This window comes from Pelophylax lessonae, assembly GCF_965119305.1.
Source record: "Pelophylax lessonae genome assembly, chromosome: 4".
Classification (NCBI taxonomy): domain Eukaryota; kingdom Metazoa; phylum Chordata; class Amphibia; order Anura; family Ranidae; genus Pelophylax; species Pelophylax lessonae.
In genome coordinates, this window is record NC_138771.1 from 655,482,192 (window position 1) to 655,508,108 (window position 25,917).

General features: G+C 44.6%; 1 protein-coding gene across 1 annotated transcript in view; it reads left to right on the forward strand.

Annotated features, from left to right (window-relative positions):
- LOC309553051 (uncharacterized protein) overlaps positions 1–25,917 on the forward strand; it is a gene marked incomplete at both ends in the record, with an annotated part of 115,989 nt that overhangs the window by 54,273 nt on the left and 35,799 nt on the right. The window lies entirely within an intron of this gene.

A 25,917-nucleotide genomic window follows, 5' to 3' on the forward strand; every position in this document is an offset into this window, starting at 1 on the left:
CTAGATAGGGGGAGACCAGTGGATGTGGTGTACTTGGATTTCGCTAAGGCGTTTGATACAGTTCCCCACAAGCGCTTAATTTATAAAATAAGGTCTGCAGGTATCGACAGCAGGGTTTGCTCTTGGGTACGGAATTGGCTTAAAGGGCGTGTCCAAAGAGTGGTAATAAACAGCGCATACTCAGACTGGTCTGAGGTAGTAAGCGGGGTGCCCCAGGGCTCAGTCCTGGGACCAACCTTGTTCAATTTATTCATAAACAACATTGAGGTCGGGATCAGTAGTTCGATATCAGTTTTTGCAGATGACACAAAATTGGCCAGGGCAATAACTGCACAGCATGAAGCAGATATCCTACAGAATGACCTGGACAAAATTACAGAGTGGGCAACGACATGGCAAATGAGGTTTAACGTGGAGAAGTGTAAGGTTTTGCACTTGGGGACTAAAAACATAAAAGCACAATACACGTTAGGAGGGGAACCCTTGGGGGAATCAAAAATGGAGAAGGATCTGGGAGTCTTGGTTGATGATAGATTAGGCAACAGCATGCAATGTCAAGCGGCAGCTGCCAAAGCCAGCAGAATATTAGCATGCATAAAGAAAGGGATGTATTCCAGAGATAAGACTATAATCCTTCCACTTTATAAAACTCTGGTCCGACCGCATCTGGAGTATTCTGTCCAGTTCTGGTCGCCAGTCCTCAGGAGGGATGTGTTGGAGCTGGAGAGAGTCCAGAGAAGGGCAACTAAACTAATTGGGGGATTGGAGGACCTTGACTATGAAGAGCGTCTACAATCGCTCGATTTATTCTCCCTGGAGAAGAGACGTCTGAGGGGGGACATGATAGCAATTTATAAATATCTTAATGGGGATCCCAGCTTAGAAAAAAAGCTGTTCATTCGAAGGGATTGCATGAGGACTCGAGGGCATACAATGCGATTAGAGGAGAAGCGTTTTAACCTCAGGCAACGTGGGGGGTTCTTTACTGTTAGGGCTACAAGATTGTGGAATTCTCTACCACAAGAGGTGGTTTCTGCGGGTAGTATGGTGGCTTTCAAAAGACTCTTAGACTTACATCTCAAGGATCAGAACATTCAGGGGTATGTGAGATGATTACAGCCACACACACCTACACAGGTTGAACTGGATGGACTATTGTCTTTATTCAACCTCACCTACTATGTAACTATGTAACTATGTAACCTTAGCTATATGTACATTTTAGCCTCAAGCCACTCCTTTCTGTTCCCAAAACAACTCAAATCTGCAGAATAGCTAACTTCTTTGCAACTTAACTAGAGCTAACCAGGTCATGGTTTCAAACCCCAACAATGACAACACTTGGATGCATTTTCCCTATAAAGCTTTTTCTTTTCTTTTTTTTTTTTTTTTTTTGGGGGGGAGCCCTAGATAAACATACAGAGCACAAATGGAACAAACCCAATTTTAAGTGTATGAGTGTGGTCATATTTTTCTGGAGCTGCAATCGTTTACACATTACCATGGTTGTTGAATTTGATGAACACCAAGCATATACTGTATGTGTCTGTTATTGGACCCTCTACATATTTTACAAACACAGCCCCTCATAGTCCAACACTACACTTTGCCTCACACCTCAACACAACACTGTCCCATCCCTACCCTATATTCAAAACCCTCAAATCACCAGCAGAAGCAGCATGTTCATGTAAAGTGCAAGGCCCCGGCATTGGCAGCTTAAGTCTGAGGCACCAAAAAAATATGAAATACATGTTCCTTTGCAAATGTATTTGTTTTTATTTGATTACAGCATAAAAAGGGATGCAGCAAGGTCACATTTACAGTTTCCAGTCCCTGTGCCTTTACTGTGCCAGCCCACAATCTTTGCTCCATGGCTACATTAGGCAAAGATGCGGGATTTGGTATCTTGAACAAGTTCATGCATAGTCGAGAAGCAATTCTGCACCTCTACCAGCTCATAGAGGACAGGCATGGCCAGGTTGCTGTTCAGCTTCCAAGCCACTTCTGATGTGCCAGGGTGTTCATGTTGGTGATTGAGGCCAGTTCTGGGCTTGTGCCTCCCAAAATATCCACTGACCACAAATGAAGACGAGTGGAGTCCATGAAGGTGGGTTTCTACCAGCTACAACCGCAAGCAGTACCACTCCTGGAAAATGACATCAAAGGATAAGCCATTTCATCATGACAATCACATCTTACTGCACGCTCGCTTGAGTTTTTATTTCATTCTTTGTTACATCAGGAGTAAAATGACACATTTTCACACAACTTACACAAACCAGAAATAATTTCTGCAAAGATTTGAATACACACCTGTGACGCAAGATAGCCCATCACAACAGGCTTCTCAGGGTACGTGCCATGATTCCCATCCAAGATGTCCATAATCTGAAAAATACATACACCATAAGATACCAAGCAGGCTTTCATGTTGACAATAACTACACAGGTGGCACAGACACAACTAAACACCTGCCAGGTCTTCTCATCCCTCTCCACTATTCCAAAGAGCAACATGTTTTCGATTTGAGGTTTGTGTTATTGCTCAAGTAAAACAGTTTTGGAATGTTGACTACACGTTATCTAGAATGGCAAGTGTAATTGGCAGATGTTAATTGCCATCTGTCTCCCTGTAAGTGTCAACTCTGCAAAGTAGCAAGTTACTACACATTCTGTATCTCGAGCGGTTTCAGTACATACATGTAAAGTGGCTAGCGACCAGTCGATTCTGGGTGGCCATCCCTACAGCGGTGCTCCGCCACCTGGGGACCGCCAGCTGACCGACCTCTGGCTCCCTCTCCTCTGTCAGTTTGTGTGGCTGAATTTGCAACGCAATCACAGTGAAATCACACAGGACCCTTTTTGTGGTCCACAGCAGAATTGGATCACATAGTGGTTCACACCAGTGCCATCTGATTCATGTTCAAACTGTCAGATCCCACTGCGATATGCGATCTGATCTGGGGGTGTTGCTAACTTGCAATTGACACCGCCCATCAATTCACATATGCCAGTGTGAGCTGCCTGTGCTGTGAATGCGATCCATTAATACGCAGTAGACTCACAGTTTTCTCACATGGGTATCAGGTGAACCCAGACTAATAGCCTGGCTTTTTGGATTGTTTCTCCAATGCAATCCTTTGGAGATATGAACAGGCCAGGTTTTCAAAGTCACTCATATACCATCACAGGTGAACAAATTAGCTGCTGTGTTTGCAGTGATAGACATGTGCACAGCTATCTTATGATGGTGAAACTCAGAAAGACATGTAGACCACAAGAGCTTGCAGTGTTTATGTATGTATCTATATATTTTTACCTAATTTCATTATCATATATATTTTTATAATATAATGTGGAAAAGGGTGAATCGATTTGTGTTTCTATAGATATCTTTTTGTATTTCAGATCAATATTTAACTTGTTTGTATATTTCAAAAAGATATATATATATATATATATATATATATATATACATATACAGTATACACACACACACATATATATATATATATATATATATATATATGTGTGTGTGTGTGTGTATACTGTATACATATATATATATATATATATATATACATACATAACTGTGTGTGTCCTGGACTAAAAACCAACATAAGTGCAACTGAAATTTTGAGTGGGATGTTACAGGGATGAATTGCAAAGCTTTGTAGCATGCGTGGTTTATCTAGAAACTGATGAAAATGGCAAAGTCTTGGAGCATGCCCAGTAGATCAGAAATGGCAAATTGCGAGAGAGAGAGAGAGCTAAACACCCGGAACTTTATTGTGGTTGGCCAAACAGTTGCATATATAGCTTTCAAAAGATACTTATATAGATATTCAACTCTCTATCGATAGATAGATAGATAGATAGATAGATAGATAGATAGATAGATAGATAGATAGATAATCTCTCTCTCTCTCTCTCTCTCTCTATATATATACATATATATATCTCCATATTTTTAATGTTTATAAAGAGGTATATAGAAAAATATATATAAACAAATAATATATATATATATATATATATATATATATATATATATATATATACACACACATATATATATATATATATATATATATATATATATATATATATATATATATAGATAGATAGATAGATAGAGAGATCTATATATTTGTATTTTTGATTTGGAGGGGGGGGGCATTTCTTTTGGGGTTCAGGTTGGGGTTTCAATGAAGATTGAACATATAGCTAAGCCCAAAATCATGCTCATCACTCATAAGCATCCTTAATACGTTTTGTGATGTAAGGACTGACAAATAGCACAATGATTAGGGAGTCTGCCTTCCTGCCCTTTGTTTGTGGGTTCACATCCAGAAAGAGCTCTCTCTAAGGACAACAATTCAAGGTCTCCAACCCTCAAAATGTTACCATCAATACTTTTGAAATTGTTTAGGACATAGGCATTTGTATCACCAAACTCTTCATAGAAACAAATTCCCACAAATAAAATAACCACCAAAAAAATATAGATATATCTATATTGAGAGCTATACATATATTTATGTTTTTACCAAATGTGCCAAAATAACCAGGTAGGGGATGCAGCTGCAGTAAAATCTGTTTCAAAATGCAAAGGCTTGGCCATACGTATTTACTCAAAAACGAGTTTTGGGGCAACCCTATATAATGTTGGGGTTCTATATAGAAGCTATATATAAGATTGTTCAAGGGAAAAATGATTGAGCAGGAAACCCCTAAAAAACGTTGTAATGTGATGGTGTTTACTAATGAATCACTTGCTAGAAGTGTGAACTGTGTGCAGTGACAACCTGCATGTTTTCCAAGTTCGCCAGTTAGTTCCAGTTTACATGGGCGAAACGGCGGACTTTACCTTAAAATTCATTTTTTGCGTACGTTTTGCAAAATGTTAATTTTTCAGCCCAGTTGGCATTGCGCATACGCACATGTGCCTTCTTGCAGCTCTGGACTTCAGGAGCTATTTTTACTTTTTACTTTTTTGAAGAAATCTCTCTTTATATTTCACTTTTTGACCCAGTTTAAAAGCCATTCATCTCCAAATGATATCCCACATCTTCCACAGTCATTTGGGCTTTTTTGGGGTGCTAATGTTTTAGAAAAAAGTAGTCGAGCTTTTAGCTGAACTGTTTTTAACGCTCGCCCTGACATTATTGCGTCTTAGTGAATTTGACATTAGGCGTTATTGTCCGCCGGTGGTACAGTGGATTCCAATTTCATTGGTTAAACTTCACCATAGCGCAAAAAGCTTGGCGAAGGCAGAATGGCGGTACAGTGAGTTAGGCCCTAAGTGACACTTTTTGAGGACCAGTGACACCAATACAGTGATCAGTGCTAAATAACATGCACTGTTACTGTATAAAAGATAATGGCAGGGAAGGGGTTAATACTGGGGTGATCAAGGGGTTAAGTTTAAAGCGGAGTTCCACCCAGGGGATACATTTTTTAATAAAAATACCCCCAGGACAGTCAGGGCTAGTACATTCCACAATGGCTAGCCTCTGATCTGTCCCAGGTTGCACTTACCTTTTAGGAGAAATACTTACCTTGAAAAAGTATTCTCCAGCGCTGCCATCTCAGGTGTGGGCAGCTTGAAGCCAGCGCGATCCTCTTCGGCGTCCTCTTCCTTCTTCTTCGGTCCCACGATGCACTGCACCGGCCCCGCCGTCACTTCCGATGTGCGCACGTCATCCCTCCACAACTTCTGGGCATGCCCAGAAGCTGTTTAGAAGGGAATGATGCGCGCGCACCGGAACTGACGTCGGGGCCGGTGCAGGCGCATTGATTCCTGGGAGCGATGACGTTCATCTCCCAGGAATCATTGCAAAAGCCAGGAAGTGACGAATCGCCGTGGCCGCCGAGGGGAGGAAGAAGGAAGTAAGGTAAGTATACTTTTTCTACAAGGTAAGTAAAAAAAAATTGCGATTATCCATTTGTTTTTCAGGTGACCCGGAGCGAGAAGATGGAGGTAAGTATCAATTTAGGGTGGAACTCCACTTTAAGCCTAATTGTGCTTACTAACTGTGGGGAGGGGAGGGCTTTGTGACAGGCACATGGAGATCGGGGTTTCAGCTTAGCTGAGACAAACCATCTCACTGTGCCTGCCTGACAGGAGAGCCGTCTGAAATCTGAGTCAGAGAGAGGGGGGACCCCCATCCGAAATCCAGCAGGTGACACTTACCTAAATGGGAGAAGAAATTTTGTAAAGGCATCTAGTACAGACTACATGGTGTTTGGATTAATTATTCACAATCTACTTATTAATTACTGTGCATTGATACTAATGCCTAATGTGGTTACACCATTTTGTACAGTATTACAGCCATAGAGCAATCCATCTTGAGCCTAAGTACTAGTAGTCAAAAATAGGAACAAGCTAAATATATAACCCCACCTCCTTGACTGGGGGACATTTGCAATTATCCCCCCATTTAATCTGATGCGACCTTATATGTTACTTTTATGAATAAATTTAGTCCTTTAATGGGAGGGATATTGTTCCAGAAGAAGTGCTAGAGCACGAAACATGTAGAACTAAGTGTAAAAATTGAGGGCACCTTGTCCATGTTGGCATTTCATCATCTTTGTACAATCCTGGATAGGGGTTGGGGCATTCTCCAGGCCTGAGAGTGACCTCTGCTTGCATCGACTTACTAAGGTGTATCCGAGGGTTGTTTTTACTTTTTGATGTTTTATAAAAAAATAACTATTTTTTTGGTATGTATATTGTATATTGTCTCGTGGAAATGTTAAATTGTAGTTATTAAAAATTTGTACTTTTTACAAAAATTATGGTTGTTTGTAAACTATGTTGTGCCACTAAAGTCCATCTGGTCATTTAAAACAATATTCAATTGAGAATTAGGACGAGGCACTGTTTCCATTTATGGTGTCCAGATTTGCCTCCCTATGGTGACACTTTAATCTAAGGAGAGCGACTGCTTTTTTTACATAGGCAGGTGGCTCTCCTGTCAGTTTCCCCAAAGATCGCGGGAGGCCGGCGGCGATTATGTCTAATCACAGCGGGAGCGCGGCTCCAGCGGCGGCCACCGAGACCACGTGCACATAATCACGTAGATCTACGTGATTATGCGCAGCTGAGCCGCCCTGCCACATTAAATCTGCGTGGGGCGATCCGAAGTGGTTAAGAAGCGTACCTAGTTTGCATTACCATCAGTTTCGGCATTTGCTTGTCCAGGGCATGGATGGCCTTACAAGGGAAAAAAATTAAAAAGTAAAGAAAAAAATACAATTTAAAAGAAAAATAAACTTGTAAATAATAATAAAAGAAGAAAATGAATAAATAGTGATGGCTTGTGGGAAAATGTTTGGGTCTGAACCACCATTTAGCTTTCAGCAATATCACCACTTCCTCTATGGGTCAGGCAGTACACAAGGCATTAACAAAATGTTAAGAACAATAATCTCTGAAAGAACACATAATGCATGGTAATTAAAGAAAAAGTGTTAGTCAGATAAGGAGGAGGACTTTGGATTAGGAGGTGGGAAGAGTCACAGAGTGGAGAATGGTCATAAAACGGTTTGGTAATGATTTAAAAAACTCAAGGTAAACATTTACTCCATTATCTTTTGTATCAAACAGAATCATCTCTCGTAGTTCAAAGTTTTTCTTTTCCAAAGTATGTGATTACAATGCTGAGGATGGTACACAACTCTAACACACAACTATTTTATTTTTGATCATGACATTTATCTTCAATGTGTGAGTACTGCTATGGGAAATAAAATGGCACCAAAATATGCTAAATAATTTATGGCAGATCTGGAAAATACATTTCTCAGCAGCAAACAATAAAGTCATAGATATACTTTAACACTATATTGATGATATTTTCATCATATGAAGGGAAGGGGAAGAAAAATATTCACTCATTGCATAATACAGGGGTGCCCAACCGCTGGCAACCCAACTGCTGCTCTGGGACAGTGGGTCGGCAAGTCCAGATCATGAGTTCATGACCCCCCATCCCAGAGCAGCAGTGTGAAGAACAGAGCCAGTGGTATAGGAAGCATTTGGCTGCAGTAGAGAGCAGAGCCAATGCTTCCAGTATAGTGCCAGCTTCTGTCACAGGCGGAGTAATACCAAATTCACTCCTAGGACAGCAGCCACCAGCGATATCCGCCTGGAGGACAGCAGCAGCTGCCAGCCATACCTGCCTGGAGGATATCAGCAGCCATCAGTCATACCCGCCTGGGGAACAGCAGCAGCCGCCAGCCATACCCGCCTGGGGAACAGCAGCAGCCGCCAGCCATACCCGCCTGGGGAACAGCAGCAGCCGCCAGCCATACCCGCCTGGGGGACAGTGGCAGCTGCCAGCCATACCCGTCTTTGGGATAGCAGCACAACCAGCCATTCCCGCCTGGGGGAAAGCAGCAGAATGATGCCATTAGATAAAAAACCATAAACATATGATTTGAATCAAACATTTAAATGCTGAATCCTCCACAGAGGACTGAATAAGGAAACAAAAACAAAAAACTGAGAGAAAAGTACTGTGCGAAATCCGTGTTTAACAAACGGTGCACAGAAGCCCTGCTTTAGTCTAAACCATGGAGACTCTCTCTTAAGGCACCTTTTAAAGGTAGGAGCCATAATGATAAAAAATAATAATAAATAAACATGAGATGAGAATCAAATATTCAAATATTAATATCCAAAACAGGAACAAAAAAAAAGTAAAAAGGACAAAAAAAAGGAAAAAAAGGAGAAAAAACAAAAAGAGGATTAAAAATCCAACTAATTATCTATATTAATAAAAGCCCTGTGTCCCTGCGTCCGCTTTCCCTGTGTCCGTGATATTGCGCTACTGCGCATGTGCATCACGGACAGAAGTTGGGATTGGGATGCAGAGGACACCGGCCGCCCACAAGGAAACCATACCTTAAGTGGCGGAGAAGACCGCGGCTCCGGTATGGAGAAGACCGCGGCTTCTGTCTTTCCCCGTTGTACGATCCATCTCACTGCGGCTCCTGTCACTGCGGCTCCTCCATTGAAAAATCCATCTGACGGACTGGGCATGCGCGGTAAATGACGTCACTGAGAGGAGCAGTCAGCTGGGGGAGACGTCAGTATTACGTGTGCGTAGTCCCTCGGCGGGAAGAACAGCTGCGGGGAGGCGATAGCCGACAGGACAGTGGCCGAAAAGTAAAAGCAGCTTCTACATATTGAAAATAGTATTCATAAAAAGTAAAAAATAAGAAATTAAAGAAAATATATATTTATATATACACACACACATATATATACGTATGTATATATATATATATATATATATATATATATATATATATATATATATATATATATACACACATATATATATATATATATATACACACATATATATATATATATATATACACAAGTGCCCCCTTTCAATGCACAGTAACCAGCGTGCCCCCCTTTCAATGAACAGTGACCAGCGTGCCTCCCTTTTAATGCACAGTGACCAGCGTGCCCCCTTTCAATGCACAGTGACCAGCTCTGCGTGCCCCCCTTTCAATGTACAGTGACCAGCATGCCCCCCTTTCAATGCAGATAGACCAGCGTGCCCCCCTTTGAATGAAGATAGGCCAGCGTGCCCCCTTTCAATGCAGAATGACCAGTGTGCCCCCTTTCAATGCACAGTGACCTGCGTGCGCCCCTTTCAATGCACAGTGACCAGCATGCTGCGCTTTCAATGCAGATAGACCAGCGTGCCCCCTTTCAATGCAAAGTGACCAGCGTGCCCCCCTTTCAATGCAAAGTGACCAGCGTGCCCCCCTTTCAATGCACAGTGACCAGCGTGCCCCCCTTTCAATGCACAGTGACCAGCGCTGCATGCCCCCCTTTCAATGCACAGTAACCAGCGTTCCCCCCTTTCAATGCACAGTGACCAGCGTGCCACCTTTCAATGCACAGTGACCAGCAAGCCCCCCTTTCAATGCACAGTGACCAGCGTGCCCCCTTTCAATGCACAGTGACCAGCGCTGCGTGCGCCCCTTTCAATGCACAGTGACCAGCATGCTGCGCTTTCAATGCAGATAGACCAGCGTGCCCCCTTTCAATGCACAGTGACCAGCGCTGCGTGCCCCCCTTTCAATGCAAAGTGACCAGCGTGCCCCCCTTTCAATGCAAAGTGACCAGCATGCCCCCCTTTCAATGCACTGTGACCAGCGTGCCCCCCTTTCAATGCACAGTGACCAGCGCTGCATGCCCCCCTTTCAATGCACAGTAACCAGCGTGCCCCCCTTTCAATGCACAGTGACCAGCGTGCCTCCCTTTTAATGCACAGTGACCAGCGTGCCCCCTTTCAATGCACAGTGACCAGCAAGCCCCCCTTTCAATGCACAGTGACCAGTGTGCTCCCCTTTCAATGCACAGTGACCAGCATGCCCCCCTTTCAATGCACAGTGACCAGCGCTGCGTGCCCCCCTTTCAATGCACAGTGACCAGCATGCCCCCTTTTTAATGCAGAGAGACCAGCGTGCCCCCTTTCAATGCACAGTGACCACAGCATTGCCCTCAATCATTGCAGAGTGCCACAGCATTGCCCCCAATCATTGCAGTGTGACACAGCATTGCCCAGTGCTGCATGCCCCCTTTTAATGCACAGTGACCAGCATGTCCCCCTTTCAATGCAGAGAGACCAGCGAACCCCCTTTCAATGCACAGTGACCAGCATGCCCCCCTTTCAATGTTCAGTGACCAGCACTGCGTGCCCCCCTTTCAATACACAGTGACCAGTGCTGCGTGCCCCCCTTTCAATGCAGATAAACCAGCGTGCCCCCCTTTCAATGCAGATAGACCAGCGTGCCCCCCTTTCAATGCAGATAGACCAGCGTGCCCCCTTTCAATGCACAGTGACCAGAGCTGCGTGCCCCCTTTCAATGCACAGTGACCAGCGCTGCGTGCCCCCCTTTCAATGCATAGTGACCAGCATGCCCCCCTTTCAATGCACAGTGACCAGCACTGCGTGCCCCCCTTTCAATGCACAGTGACCAGCGCTGCGTGCCCCCCTTTCAATGCAGATAGACCAGCGTGCCCCCTTTCAATGCAGAATGACCAGCGTGCCCCCTTTCAATGCACAGTGACCAGCGTGCCCCCTTTCAATGCACAGTGACCAGCGCTGCGTGCCCCCCTTTCAATGTACAGTGACCAGCATGCCCCCCTTTCAATGCAGATAGACCAGCGTGCCCCCTTTCAATGCACAGTGACCAGCGTGCCCCCCTTTCAATGCACAGTGACCAGCGCTGCGTGCCCCCCTTTCAATGCAGATAGACCAGTGTGCCCCTCTTTGAATGCACAGTGACCAGCGCTGCATGCCCCCCTTTCAAAGCACAGTAACCAGTGTGCCCCCCTTTCAATGCACAGTGACCAGCGTGCCTCCCTTTTAATGCACAGTGACCAGCGTGCCCCCTTTCAATGCACAGTGACCAGCAAGCCCCCCTTTCAATGCAAAGTGACCAGTGTGCTCCCCTTTCAATGAAGAATGACCAGCGTGCCCCCTTTCAATGCACAGTGACCAGCGTGCCCCCTTTCAATGCACAGTGACCAGCTCTGCGTGCGCCCCTTTCAATGCACAGTGACCAGAGCTGCGTGCCCCCCTTTCAATGCACAGTGACCAGCGCTGCGTGCCCCCCTTTCAATGCACAGTGACCAGCGCTGCGTGCCCCCTTTCAATGCACAGTGACCAGGATGCCCCCCTTTCAATGCACAGTGACCAGCACTGCGTGCCCCCCTTTCAATGCACAGTGACCAGCGCTGCGTGCCCCCCTTTCAATGCAGATAGACCAGCGTGCCCACTTTCAATGCAGAATGACCAGCGTGCCCCCTTTCAATGCACAGTGACCAGCGTGCCCCCTTTCAATGCACAGTGACCAGCGTGCCCCCTTTCAATGCACAGTGACCAGCGCTGCGTGCCCCCCTTTCAATGTACAGTGACCAGCAAGCCCCCCTTTCAATGCAGATAGACCAGCGTGCCCCCTTTCAATGCACAGTGACCAGCGTGCCCCCCTTTCAATGCACAATGACCAGCGCTGCGTGCCCCCCTTTCAATGCAGATAGACCAGTGTGCCCCCCTTTGAATGCAGATAGACCAGCGTGCCCCCCTTTCAATGCACAGTAACCAGCGTGCCCCCCTTTCAATGCACAGTGACCAGCGTGCCCCCTTTCAATGCACAGTGACCACCGCTGCGTGTTTTACTGATGTCATGGTGAAGGTTGTAGAAGGTCCTGACCAAGGCAAACTGTTGGAAAACTGTGACAGAATATTCACAAGGAATGTTGTCTATAAAGAAATATTATAGAAATTCAACATAACCCCCCCAACCCCAAAAGAACAAGAACAAATATTAAAAAAAAAAAAAAAAAAAAAAACCTCTACTGATTTTGTATGTTTACAATTGTTTGAAAAGGTTTGCACTTAAGCAACATTTACCGTACCCTAATTGTTTTTGTTTACTACATAAAAAAAAAAAAAATTAGAAATGTGAAATTTTTCACATTATTCTTCTGTAACATTTCTAAAGAATAAATATGATAAGATAGAAATCAACTGCATGGTTGTCCACTCTTTTGTGTACTAGAACAAGTCTGTTTTTACAAATGTTTGCCCACATATGTTCTAGCGCCCGTTCATTTAACGGGCTTAATGTCTAGTAATTAAATAAAATGAAATAGAGTAAAAAATAAATGAGTAAAAAATACCGTATATACTCGAGTATAAGCCGACTTTTTCAGCACATTTTTTGTGCTGAAAAAGCACCCCCTCGGCTTATACTCGAGTGAGCAAAAAACGAAAGTGGAGAAATGGCAGGAACGTTTGAGGAATGACCGGGAATAAGTGTGTATTTTACCCCGACCCTCCCGCCCCGCATCCGCCGCCGTTAATATGATAATAGTGTATGCCGGAATGACATGACCCGCCGCTTGACTCCTCTGTAGCAGAGGAGCAGAGGAGACAGTCAGCGGAGAGTCAGTGGATGAGCTGCGCCCGCGCGTCACATCGTGGGAGGAGCCAGTGCTGGCAGCCGCGCTGCTGAAGAAGAAGTGAAGAAGCTGCCGGGAGCGGGAGGCACTGAGGGAACCGTTACCCACACCTGCCACTATGCAGATCAGCAGCATCCAGCACCCCAAGGTTCCTAAATAATTATATTTAATAGTTTATTTTACAGTATATATTTTTATTTATTTATTACCGGTATTTATGGTTGACCTGGGTTGAGGGGGGGAGGGGGGAGGCCTAATGTGCTGTAATGTACAGTGTAATGTGCTGTGATGTACAGTGTAATGTGCTGTGATGTACAGTGTAATGTGCTGTAATGTACTTTGTAATGTGCCAGTAGCTGCTGCATTTCCCACCCTAGGCTTATACTCGAGTCAATCATTTTTCCCATTTTTTTATGGTAAAATTAGGGGCCTCGGCTTATATTCGGGTCGGCTGATACTCGAGTATATACGGTAAATAAAAATGGGAAAATAAAATGTTAAAAAATACTAGAGGTCTAGAATAATCAAGTTCATATGGGGCTTGAAAGGATATAGATTCTCTAGAGACATCTTATTTAGAACTAGGACACAGGGAGGCCTGGGACTACCTAACTTACAATGGTACTACCAAGCGGCACAGTTGGCCCAGATATCAGTAGTTTACTCTCGTGTAGCAAAACCAGACTGGATCTAAATGGAACGTCAAGCGGTTCCTCTCCATACCTTAGACTATCTCATGTGGTGTCTTGCCCCGGCAATTTTAGCACCTACTCTCTCCCATTCGTTCTCCCTACGGGACAGGCTCTGGGGTAGACCTGAAATCACCTCCCCCTTACGTCCTCTGGCCCTCTTATTCCAAAACCCTCACTTCCCTCCAGACCTGAACATTACCTCATTTAAATGGTGGCTGGACAAGGGGTTGTACAGAATAGGACACTTCTTCACCAGATCAGGCCCGATCTCCCTATCGCACTGCAAGTCTAAACTTAAAATGCCTGCTTCTGAACATTTTCGTTTTCAACAAATCTCCCATTTCCTTCATTCAATTTGGAAATCCAAACCCATACCTCCCACGGTGACATCCTATGAAGCTTGGTGCGGCAACGTCATGGAGCAGAGGGGTGATATTTCTGCGATTTACAGGTCACTTTCTGATAATAAGAAGCCTAGCTATGCCAAAGCCTGGAAAAGGGACCTCTCTCATGAATGGGAGGCGGAGTCTTGGTTCTCCGCCATGACTAAGGCTTACAAAGGTGTACTGAATGTTCCCTCATTGAGGCAGATGTCAAAGTCCTCACTAGATGGTATCTTGTCCCTGAGAAGATCCACCAATTTTACCCAGCATCTTCCCCACTCTGCTTCCGGGGATGCTCTCTCCTAGGCTCTGTCATTCATATGTGGTGGGAATGCCCCAAAATAAGGGGCTTCTGGAATAAAGTTTTCCATATGATCAGAAAAGTTACAGGATTGTCCATCACGCAATCCCCACATATTGCACTACTTAACATGCCTATACCCGGCTCGTCCAAACATCAAAAATGCCTCATTCACTTCATTCTCCTGGGAGCCAAAAATGACCCTAGTCAAGGCCTGGAAGCGACCCACAGTCTGCATAGCGTTCACTAAAAGGAACATTTCCTGGATCATGTCACAGGAAATGTTGGCCAGCAAAATCCTAGACACTTACCATTCTAAGCGGTCTGGGAACCATGGGCTTTGTTCACTAAAACCCCTTTACTTGCTCAGTAGTAGTTTCTAGCTCGCACTTGTTTACAAACCCTCCTCCTCAACCTTTCTTTCTCTCTGACCACTCAATTCCACATCACTAGCAAGCCTCTTTTAACGTCTACTCTCTTTTCTGTCCTTTTCTTCCCCTGATTCTGTCTCTCTTTTTCCTGCACTCTTTTTGTTTCCTATATTTCTATCTGATCTGAATATCCCAAGTTTGATGGGAAATTAGTAAGACAATGCTAGCTCCATTTACTTTACAGTTTTGGATAACTTACCCACTAGAAATGTTGCCTATTGGTTTCTTTTGTTCTTCTGCGTGTGGCGTTCTACAACAATCCTTTCTGGGGGTAGATTGCCAACACCCCAATATAGTTAAATGTTTCTAGGTTATAGGAGTGCTGGAGACACCCTCCCTTCCCTGTGGAGATAGTCTTAGTTCCCATTGGGGGTCTCCTTGGGTTGGAATGGACCTCTTCCGGCCCCCTACTCAAGATGCTCATTGTTTGTTCTTCCTTTAATTTTGGAACTTAATGATACGATCTACTTACTTACCCATAGTGGCATATAGAAGTTATTCCCTGACTGTTCATGTCTTTTTTCTTTTGCTCCATATCTGTTTACTGCATTGTCTTTGTTATTTTGTTACATAAATAAAATAAAGTTTTGAAAAAAAAAAATACTAGAGATCCGTGATTCAAACACTAGTCCAACATAGAAACACATAAATAGCAAACATATAAACAGCAAACATAGGGGTATATAAAAACCGCACCAACATCCACCTGAATTATCAATAAAGGCGTTGACATCTATGTCAACGTTTAAACCAAAAGGCACAAAATTCTTCACCCTATGTATCCAAGACATCTCTAACCTAGACAATGCTCTCACTAGTGGTTCACCTCGCCAATGAGGGCTGAACTTATCAATGACCAAAAAAAAAAAAATGGTATTGCTAGGATCTTTATTGTGAACCAAAAGATAATGTATGGAAATGGAATGTTGTTTAAAACCTTTCCTAATGTTGGTTATGTGTTCATTCAAACGCACCTGTAAGGGGCGCTTGGTCCTCCCTATGTATTGGAACCCACAAGAGCACTGGACAGATTGGAGGGCCTATAGTGTAGAGTGGGCTGTGTCCATGTCCGCTCTGCATATGCAGAGTGTACTCAGACCTGGCATCCGCCCGCTCCACTCCCTGTGGCCTGCGACCGGTTACCAAGTCGCTTAAGTGGCCCTCGCTCTTCAATAGGTTGGGCACCCCTGGAAAAATACATGTCATCCTTCTAGGAAACTAAAAATTAACTATTCAAGCACACATTTGAACTTCATAAACATCACAGTACCCATCAGAGATGAAAACCACACACCTCGATGTACAGCAAACCCAATGACAGATGCAACTATCTCCAGTTCCTGCGTTCAGTTTATACACCAAATGATCCATCGTACACAGCCAGGCTGCTAGATACCACAGAATAAGCTCTGATCTAGAAGACAGAAATAAACATCTAAGGGCTCTTTCACACAGCCCGTCCGTCGAACGGACTCAGTTTATCTCAGCGGAGGATCGATCCGCCGATTCCCCGCTGAGCAGGAGGATGACAGCTGTTCTCTGCACTGTGTGCGGAGACACAGCTGTCAGTTCCCATACATCTCTATGGAGGAATCGGATGGGAACGGACCGTCGGTCCGTTCTCATCCGATCCAATCCGCTGGACGGATGGAAAATAGGGTTTCCATCCATCCAGATTTGACGGATCGGATGTCAGCGGACATATATCCACTGACATCCGATGCCCCATAGGGATGCATGGGGGAACCGTTCAGATCCGCCAAAAAAACGGACAGGCGGATCTGAACGGTCCGCCTGAGTGAAAGGGGCCTATGTGTTCTAGCAGAATCCTTCCTTGAGAAAGGTTACAGCAACAAAACCATCCGTACTAGCATAAATGATGCATCAAAATCCCAATAAGAACATATCCTACAATACAAAGAGAAGAAAAAGAAATAGCCATGTACCTCTAGTAATCACATACAATCCATCACTAAAAGGGGAAAGAAAGATAATCATCACAGCAGAGGAAGAAATGCTGAAATAAATATTCCAACAACCCCCAATACTGCAAGCAACCACCCAACCTCAGGCATAAATGAATCAGCAGGAACCTTTTCTGGTTATAACGATGCAAACGAGAATAAAAACATTACAACAATACATGTTGCAAACTGTGCAGCCACATGGATCCAATAAAAAATGTTGCACACACAAAAGGCACCTTCAAGCAGAGTTCTGGTCTCCAAAAAGACTTTGGCCCATCGTCTTGCTCTATGTCACCTGAAAAAGAAATAGATAATGACAATTTTTTTTTTTTTGGTTTACTTACCTTGTTTTTGAAGAAAATATACTCACCTTCCTTCCACTTCCTCCCTCTGCGGCTGCAGCCCGCGCAAATTATTATCTGCTAGGATTGCTTTTACATGTAAGCCGACTGCTGACTGTAAAAAACAATGCCAAGATGATGTCTAAATCTGCCGGCATCATCCTGGTATAACCACTCAAAGTCCAGCAACGTACCAGTACATTGCTGGTCCTTGTTTGGCATATAGTGTAGGTTTTTTTTTTTTCATGCAGCCTGTGGGCTGAACGAAAAAAAAAGAGAACCTAACAGAAATCTCTGCAAGAAAATTGTGTAGTATACACACCATTAACCGCCCAAACATCCAAACCCACTTCTTAATGGCGGGCATACATGACAAAATTCCATGTATATCTAATGGTATTTTAGCTGCAGTGGTGAAATCAACCTACCACAGCGCTGCCATCGGAGGTATCCGTATATGCTGAGCGCAAACGCTGTTTGTGTCAGAATATATAAAATCAGTGTGGCAGCCGACGAGTACCTGCAAGGGAAACAGGTTAACAAAAGAATGAAAAACAAACAAAGTACAGTAATAGTACAGTAGGAAGAGTAGAAGAACAGAAAAATAACTCAAACGACAACTATTTTTGGCTTTTTATTTTATATTTTTTTTTTTTTGTAACTTTTTAAAAAAAAAAATTGTATTTTTTTGTTACACTTTTTTTCTGAACTGCAACTTTCCAGGTTAGGTTCTCTCAAAATGTCGATAGCCATCAAACATCTTTCAAGACCCTTTGTTAGTGTGCCCTACACTGTGTCGTGCTGTACCCTACACTATAACTCCACTAGTGTGTGGTAGCGCTCAAAACATTCCCTGATGCAGAGACCAGGTTGGTCAGGACAGGTGGGACAATAATAACGGGTGTCACGCCTAAATCCGTGCCTGCTACAGACACGACATCTTCTTTAGGGGTATCTTTGGGTAGGGGTACTCGAGAGGACATGTGAAAAATGCCTCTCATGCAGCCGGCTCACTGCATCTGGAAGGGGAAGTTGGGCAGGAACACCTCCTGGGTACAGCTAGGCATTGAAGATCTCTTCCTGGAATTCTCGGAAGGATCTAGCTCGTCCTGACGCTCTGTATAGTACAAAGGCATTCAGCATAGCCAATTGAAATAAATAAACAGACACTTTTTTGTACCAGCGTCTGGCTTTATGGGCAACTAAGTATGGCACCAAAAGCTGGTCGTTAAGGTCCACCCCTCCCATATTAAGGTTATAGTCGTGGACACAGAGGGGTTTCTCCATAACACCAGTTGCCGTAGTAATTTGGACTGTCATGTCTGCGTGTATCCCTCCACTACACTGCAAGCAATTTGTCCGTTTTCAAGCAGGCTCTCTCCCCCCGACTAAGACGGGAATTTACAAGCCGTTGGGGGACGCCCAGGCGATTAGGTCACACAGTGCCACATGCACCAGTTTGTAATTCGAGCAGGTGACTAAAAAGTGGCACGCTTGTGTAAAAATCGTCCACGTACAAATGGTACCCCTTTCCGGATAAGGGTGACACCAAGTCCCAAATTATCTTGCCGCTGCTCCCTATGTAGTCTGGGCAGTTGGGGGGCTCCACAGAGCTATCTTTTCCCTCGTAAACCCGGAAACTAACTGTATAGCCTGTGGCCCTCTCACAGAACTTATACAGCTTGACCCCGTACCTGGCACGCTTGCTGGGGAGATACTGTTTCATAGCAAGATGGCCAGTAAACTTAATCAGGGACTCATCAATGCAGACAACTTGTTGGGGGGTAAACAAGGCTGCAAACCGCTGATTGAAGTGGTTTACAAGGGGCCGAATTTTGTGGAGCCGGTCATATTCAGGGTCTTCCCGAGGACGACAGATTTCATTGTCGTTGAAATGCATAAACAGCATAATTTGCTTGTATCTCGCCCTGGACATGGAAGCAGAGTACACGCGCATATGGTGAATTGGGCTAGTGGACCAATATAACTGCAATTCACTCTTTTTGGTTATGCCCATGTTGAAGGAAGGGCCCAGAAAGGTTTTAAACTCAGAAACCGTTATAGGTTTCCAGCCGAATTGTCTGGCAAGGGATGAATTTGAGTTGGCGGCGATGTATTGACCAGCATATAAATTGCTTTGGTCCACAATAGATCTGAAAAGATCTTCCGTGAAAAACAGCTCATAAAAATTCAGGGGAGTAAAATTGGCTGTTTCCACGTGGATTCCAGGTTGGGCAGTGAAGTATGGGCGCTGTAGTATCAGTAGGCTGCCAATTAGGATATGCCAGAGCATCAGGGAGGGCACTATGGGCTCTACGGGCCTGTCTTTGAATACGCGGTGGCTGCGGGCCACTACTTGTGCTAGCCACCGCACCAGCTTCAACTGCACTTATGGGACTCGCCATGTCACCAAGTGATACTGCATTGCTGGTTGTTCTAGGTCCAGGGTGTACTAGGCCGCTGGTGCTTGCCAGTTCACCAGAAGGGTGAGCGGCACTAGTACTGGCTCTCTGCTCCATGCGAGCACCCTGCGATTCCTGCACCTCAGCAACTCCAGAATGGGGTCGGGTACGCCTGATCCTAACAGGGACCCATCAGGCATCAGAGCTGTCTGTCGGGGAGGCACTGCTCTCTTCAGGTTCCTATACTGACCCTGATTCTGCCAGTGAGGCTTCCCCATCGCTCTCATCTGACATGGTCAGTATACTGTAGGCCTCTGCATTACTGTTCCACCGTCATTTTAGCAACTAAATTTACCGGTACAGTAGTGTGACTCACAGGTAAAAAAGCACCTGGTTGTCAAGGACTATTTCAACCACTAATAAAAAACTGCTAATGCTAGCAGGGATCAGGCCTGACTCTGCTAACACAGCGGTTTTATGTGTTGTGTTTTTTGGAAGTGACAGTAATCTATTGATTATTGCACTTACCTAGGTGGTGTGGGGTAGGCTGGGTGGAGGGGCTAAACGCAGGTGCTGGCAGGAATCAGTGCTGATCATGCAAACACCTCGTTTTGGGAACCCTAAACTATTGGGGACGCTAGTATAGTTCTGATCAGATCAGATATTGATCTGTTCAAACACTATTCTAGTACAGGAAGTGTATGTGTGTGTATGTGGTAATCAAGGGGTTAACTAATATTTCTAACTATGCGCCGGGGGATCTGCGCTGTCCTAGACTGATGCTAACGCTAACTAATGTCACCTGTGACACTAATAATAGTGATCACAAAAAAAACTGTACACTATAAAAGTTACCCTGTGACAGGGCAATGAAGGGGTTAACTGGGGGTTATCAGGGGGGGGGTCGGGGGGTTAAATATTTATTGGGGGGGTGGCGGGGACTCTAAACCTACTTGGGACAGAAACTATCTCGCTTGCGCTAACTCAAGTCACAATCACACTATCACAGATATATAGTGAACCACTATTTAAAATAACGAGGACCAATGCGCTAACCAGAGAAAGTCTGACCCCGAAAAACGCAGGTGAAGTGTAGATAATATAAAACACAGGTGAAGTATATATAAAATGTGCAAATCCACAATGTGAAAAATGTAATCAGAAAAAGCAGCCAATTCTATTCAATGTCCCCACTATGAGTAACAATATTTGAATACATAAAAAATCGTCGCTAATTCATGTAAAATCGTATTCCAAAGGAAATAAAAAACACAATGTAAAAAAAGTAAAAAATCAATATTACTAAAAAACAGTGCAGGTGGACAAATCTATGCAGTAGGATGTGAAGTAAAAAATGTGTATCCTCTCAATGCTAGGTCTGATAAAAGAAGATTAAATAAGCAAAATAATTTTCCTAATTATCCTAATGTGGGTGGACGGTACAGATGGACAAATATGGTGCTAATATCACAAAAATGAATTAAATAAATACATAATCGATCGTGCTTCAACCAGTGATAAATTCAAATGATGCTAATGTGGAATCAATCAATCCAATAATACAAATGTCCCAATAAATAAATAAATATAACCAGTGATGAATTCAAATGATGCTAATGTGGAATCAATCAATCCAATAGTACAAATGTCCCAATAAATAAATAAATACATAAAATCAATTGTGCTACAAAATAAATGTCCAAATCAATCGTGTAGAAGGACGTGCACTCCTATGTGCATAAAAGAATTTCCACAATAGTGCCCAAAATCAGGTGTGATAAAGTAGAAATATAATAGCAGATAACAATCCAAATCTTGATGCTCTAAAGTGTGTAGTGGCCGCTTACCTCAAACACACAGGGGAAACGCATGTGTGTAATCCAATAATAAAGGTTGTTTGTTCCAAAAACGCTCCACAGACAGCCCTTCTCGGATGGATGGATGGCGGGATCTCTGTAGTCTGTAATCAGCAATTCATGTGTAATGGTATGGGTCCTCCGCTACACAATCCTATATCATAGGCACCAGTCTAGCCTCATGGGGATGTAAAGGAAAAACGCTCATGGTGCAGTATCTTCAAAACGGATTTATTAAAGAAAAAGTATTGCACTTACATCTAAAAGCACTAAAACAAGCAGACATTGCTGCAAGCGGTACACAGTAGACACGGCCGTAAACACGGAAGTGACGTCACCCGGCTCCTCCCGACGCGTTGCGTCACTAACACACGTAAATATTACCTTTATATAGTGTGCAATGTGACAGGGGAGAAGGGGTTAACTGGGGTGAACAGGGGTGATCAGGGGGTTAAATCTTTATTGGGGGGGTGGCGGGTATCCTAAGCCTAAAAGGAACAGCCACAAGTGCTAAACCAGGTCACAAGTCACACTAATACAGGTATATAGGAAAATGCTATATACTGTATACAGTGTGTGTTGTGACAGGGGGTGTAGGGGTTAACTGAGGGGGTGATCGGGGGTTAAATGTGCCTAGCTAGGTGTGTGTGCGGGTGTGCTGGTGCAGTACTCACAGTTTTGATGCTCTCTCTCCTCTCGATGAATCCAAAAAGGATTTGGGGAGGAGAGAGCGGGTCTTTCCTGTGCCTGTGTTTACATTACACAGGAACAGTCAGTATCTGATTGGGCAGGACTGATCAACAGGTCCAGGCCAAAAATCATTGACCTGGATCTGATGACTGATCGGTTCTGAACCCAACCAGACCATCAGCGGGGCTGGAGGCGCGCGGGGAGCGGGGCTGGAGGCGCGCGGGGAGCGCGCCCCAGAGTGGTGGGAGCAAGCGACTTAGTACTACCTCGCTTTGCCTGTGAGCGGCTGTCTGCCACAGTAAAACTGCGGCGGGCGGTCGTCAAGTGGTTAAGGGGGAAAATCTTTCGGTCCAGAAGTGGTTAATGACCAGGCCATTTCTTGCGATTCGGCACTGTGTTATTTTAACTGACAATTGCGCGGTCGTGCGACGCTGTACCCAAATAAAATGTATGTCCTTTTTTTCCCCACAAATAGAGCTTCCTTTTGGTAGTATTTTATCCCCTCTGTGGCTTTCATTTTTTGCACTATAAATCAAAAAAAGAGCGACACTTCTGAAAAAAAAAAAAAATCTTTTTTACCTTCTGCTATAAAACATCCAATGAAAATTTTTTTTAAAAATTCTCATGTTTTCATCCGTTTAGGCCAATATGTATTCTGCTACATATTTTTGGTTAAGAAAATCCCAATAAGTGTATATTGATTGGTTTGCGCAAAAGTTATCGCGTCTACAAACTAGGGAAAAGATTTCTGTCTTTTTTATTTATTTATTTTTTTACTAGTAATGGCAACAATTTTTTGCGGGACTGCGACATTGCAGTGGAAGGATCTTACCTCTAACTGGGATTTTTGGGGTTACCAGTGACATTACTGCAGTAATCAGTGCTAAACATATGCACTATTACTGTACTTAAAACACTGACAGGGAAGGGGTTAATACCAGGGGCGATCAAAGGGTTAAGTGTGTCCCTAGGCCTAGAAGGTGCTTTCTAACTGTGTGGGGGATGGACTCAATAGATAAACACAGAGACCCGTGTTCCTAAATAACAGGAACACAAGATCCCTGTGTGATCCCTGTGTTCATCTGTGACAGAACGGTGTTTACATTAGCAGACCGGCATTCTGTCTCTATGGAGAGCGATCGCGGGTGGTCGGCGGACATTGGGTCCACTTGACCCGCTGATTGGCTCCCCCTCTGGCCATCGCGCGCGCCCCCACTGTCTATTACACGAAACAACATACAGGTACGTCATTTTGTGTAATAGAGCCAACCTGCCGCAGTAAAACTACGGCAGGCGGTCAGCAAGAGGTTAATCTGTGACAGTTTTAATCGGTTTTTGCATTCCTATTCACTTGTATGGGGAGAACACCGGCCCTAATTTTTACCAAAGTGACCTCTATTTTCCTGAGACACCAGAGGAGGGCTGGCAGCCTTATGCCTGGGGGGCAAGTCCAGTCAAGTGGCCCAATGAACCACCAAATCAACTCACCATGCATGCACACCTTGTTTTAAAACAGATATTGATGTTATATAGTAAGACAAATTCGATACAATGTGGTATCATCATTTAATTTTAATAGCAACAAAGGAGGTTTAACAAAAAAACTCTCCACCATACCCTCCACACCGATCCATACATCCGTGCACCATACTCTCCATCATACCCTCCACACCGATCCATACATCCGTGCACCATACTCTCCATCATACCCTCCACACCGATCCATACATCCGTGCACCATACTCTCCATCATACCCTCCACACCGATCCATACATCCGTGCACCATACTCTCCATCATACCATCCACACCAATCCATACATCCGTGCACCATACTCTCCATCATACCCTCCACACCGATCCATACATCCGTGCACCATACTCTCCATCATACCCTCCACACCGATCCATACATCCGTGCACCATACTCTCCACCATACCCTCCACACCGATCCATACATCCGTGCATCATACTCTCCATCATACCATCCACACCAATCCATACATCCGTGCACCATACTCTCCACCATACCCTCCACACTGATCCATACATCTGTGCACCATACTCTCCACCATACTCTCCACACTGATCCATGCACCATACTCTCCATCATACCATCCACACCGATCCATACATCCGTGCACCATACTCTCCACCACACCATCCACACCGATCCATACATCCGCACACCATACTCTCCATTATACCCTCCACACCGATCCATACATCCGTGCACCATACTCTACATCATACCCTCCACACCGATCCATGCATCCGTGCACCATACTCTCCATCATACCCTCCACACCGATCCATACATCCGTGCATCATACTCTCCATCATACCCTCCACACCGATCCATACATCCGTGCACCATACTCTCCATTATACCCTCCACACCGATCCATACATCCGTGCACCATACTCTCAATCATACCCTCCAAATCGATCCATACATCCGTGCACCATACTCTCCACACCAATCCATACATCCATGCACCATACTCTCCACACCGATCCATACATCCATGCACCATACTCTCCACACCAATCCATACATCCGTGCACCATACTCTCCCCCATACCCTCCACACCGATCCATACATCCGTGCACCATACTCTCCCCCATACCCTCCACACTGATCCATACATCCGTGCACCATACTCTCCACCATACCCTCCACACCAATCCATACATCCTTGCACCATACTCTCCCCCATACCCTCCACACTGATCCATACATCCGTGCACCATACTCTCCACACCAATCCATACATCCATGCACCATACTCTCCACCATACCCTCCACACTGATCCATACATCTGTGCACCATACTCTCCACCATACCCTCCACACCAATCCATACATCCTTGCACCATACTCTCCCCCATACCCTCCACACTGATCCATACATCCGTGCACCATACTCTCCACACCAATCCATACATCCATGCACCATACTCTCCACACCGATCCATGCACCATACCCTCCACACCAATCCATACATCCGTGCACCATACTCTCCACCATACCCTCCACACTGATCCATGCATCCGTGCACCATACTCTCCACCATACCCTCCAAGCTGATCCATACATCCGTGCACCATACTCTACACCATACCCTCCACACTGATCCATACATCCATGCACCATACTCTCCATCATACCCTCCACACTGATTCATACATCCAATCCATACACCTTCGTGGGGTGCACAGATGTTCTATGCAGCTCACCAGCTGAAATCAATGACAGGTGGCAGCCTGCATGGAACTCCATACACCTCCCAGAATGTACTGTACATTTGTGAGCCCAATATATGGATCAGAACGCAGACAGACTGGTGTTCTCATCTGTGCAATGAACATCAATAGATGTACATTTCCTTGGAGGTGCTCTGAGATCTGTACACAGAGCTGCCGGTCATTGATTCTCTAGCTTTGGAATGTATGGCCAGCATGTTCACCAAACAAGGAATTTGTCTTCAGGCAGGCGCGGACTGAAAACTCATGGGGCCCCCGGGCAATAGGAGATCATGGGGCCCCCAGGTTTAAAGATGGCTGCTAATATGATGCAACATTAATTCATTAGGCCTACGTGGAAGGGCATGAAGCTCATGAACGTGCAGACAGGCAGAAGACTTAAAGCTGGAGACCCAATAAAGAAATGAGGTCAGTGCCACCTTACCAGCATCATGGGCCCCTGGGAAAAGTACTGCCCTGGGACACTTAGCAGGGAGATGGTGACCTGTGGTGTGCATAGTGCATTGTGGCACACAGTGGGTGTGGATAAATTATACCACATTTTGGTGTGATTTTTTTCTTTTTTTTACAATTATT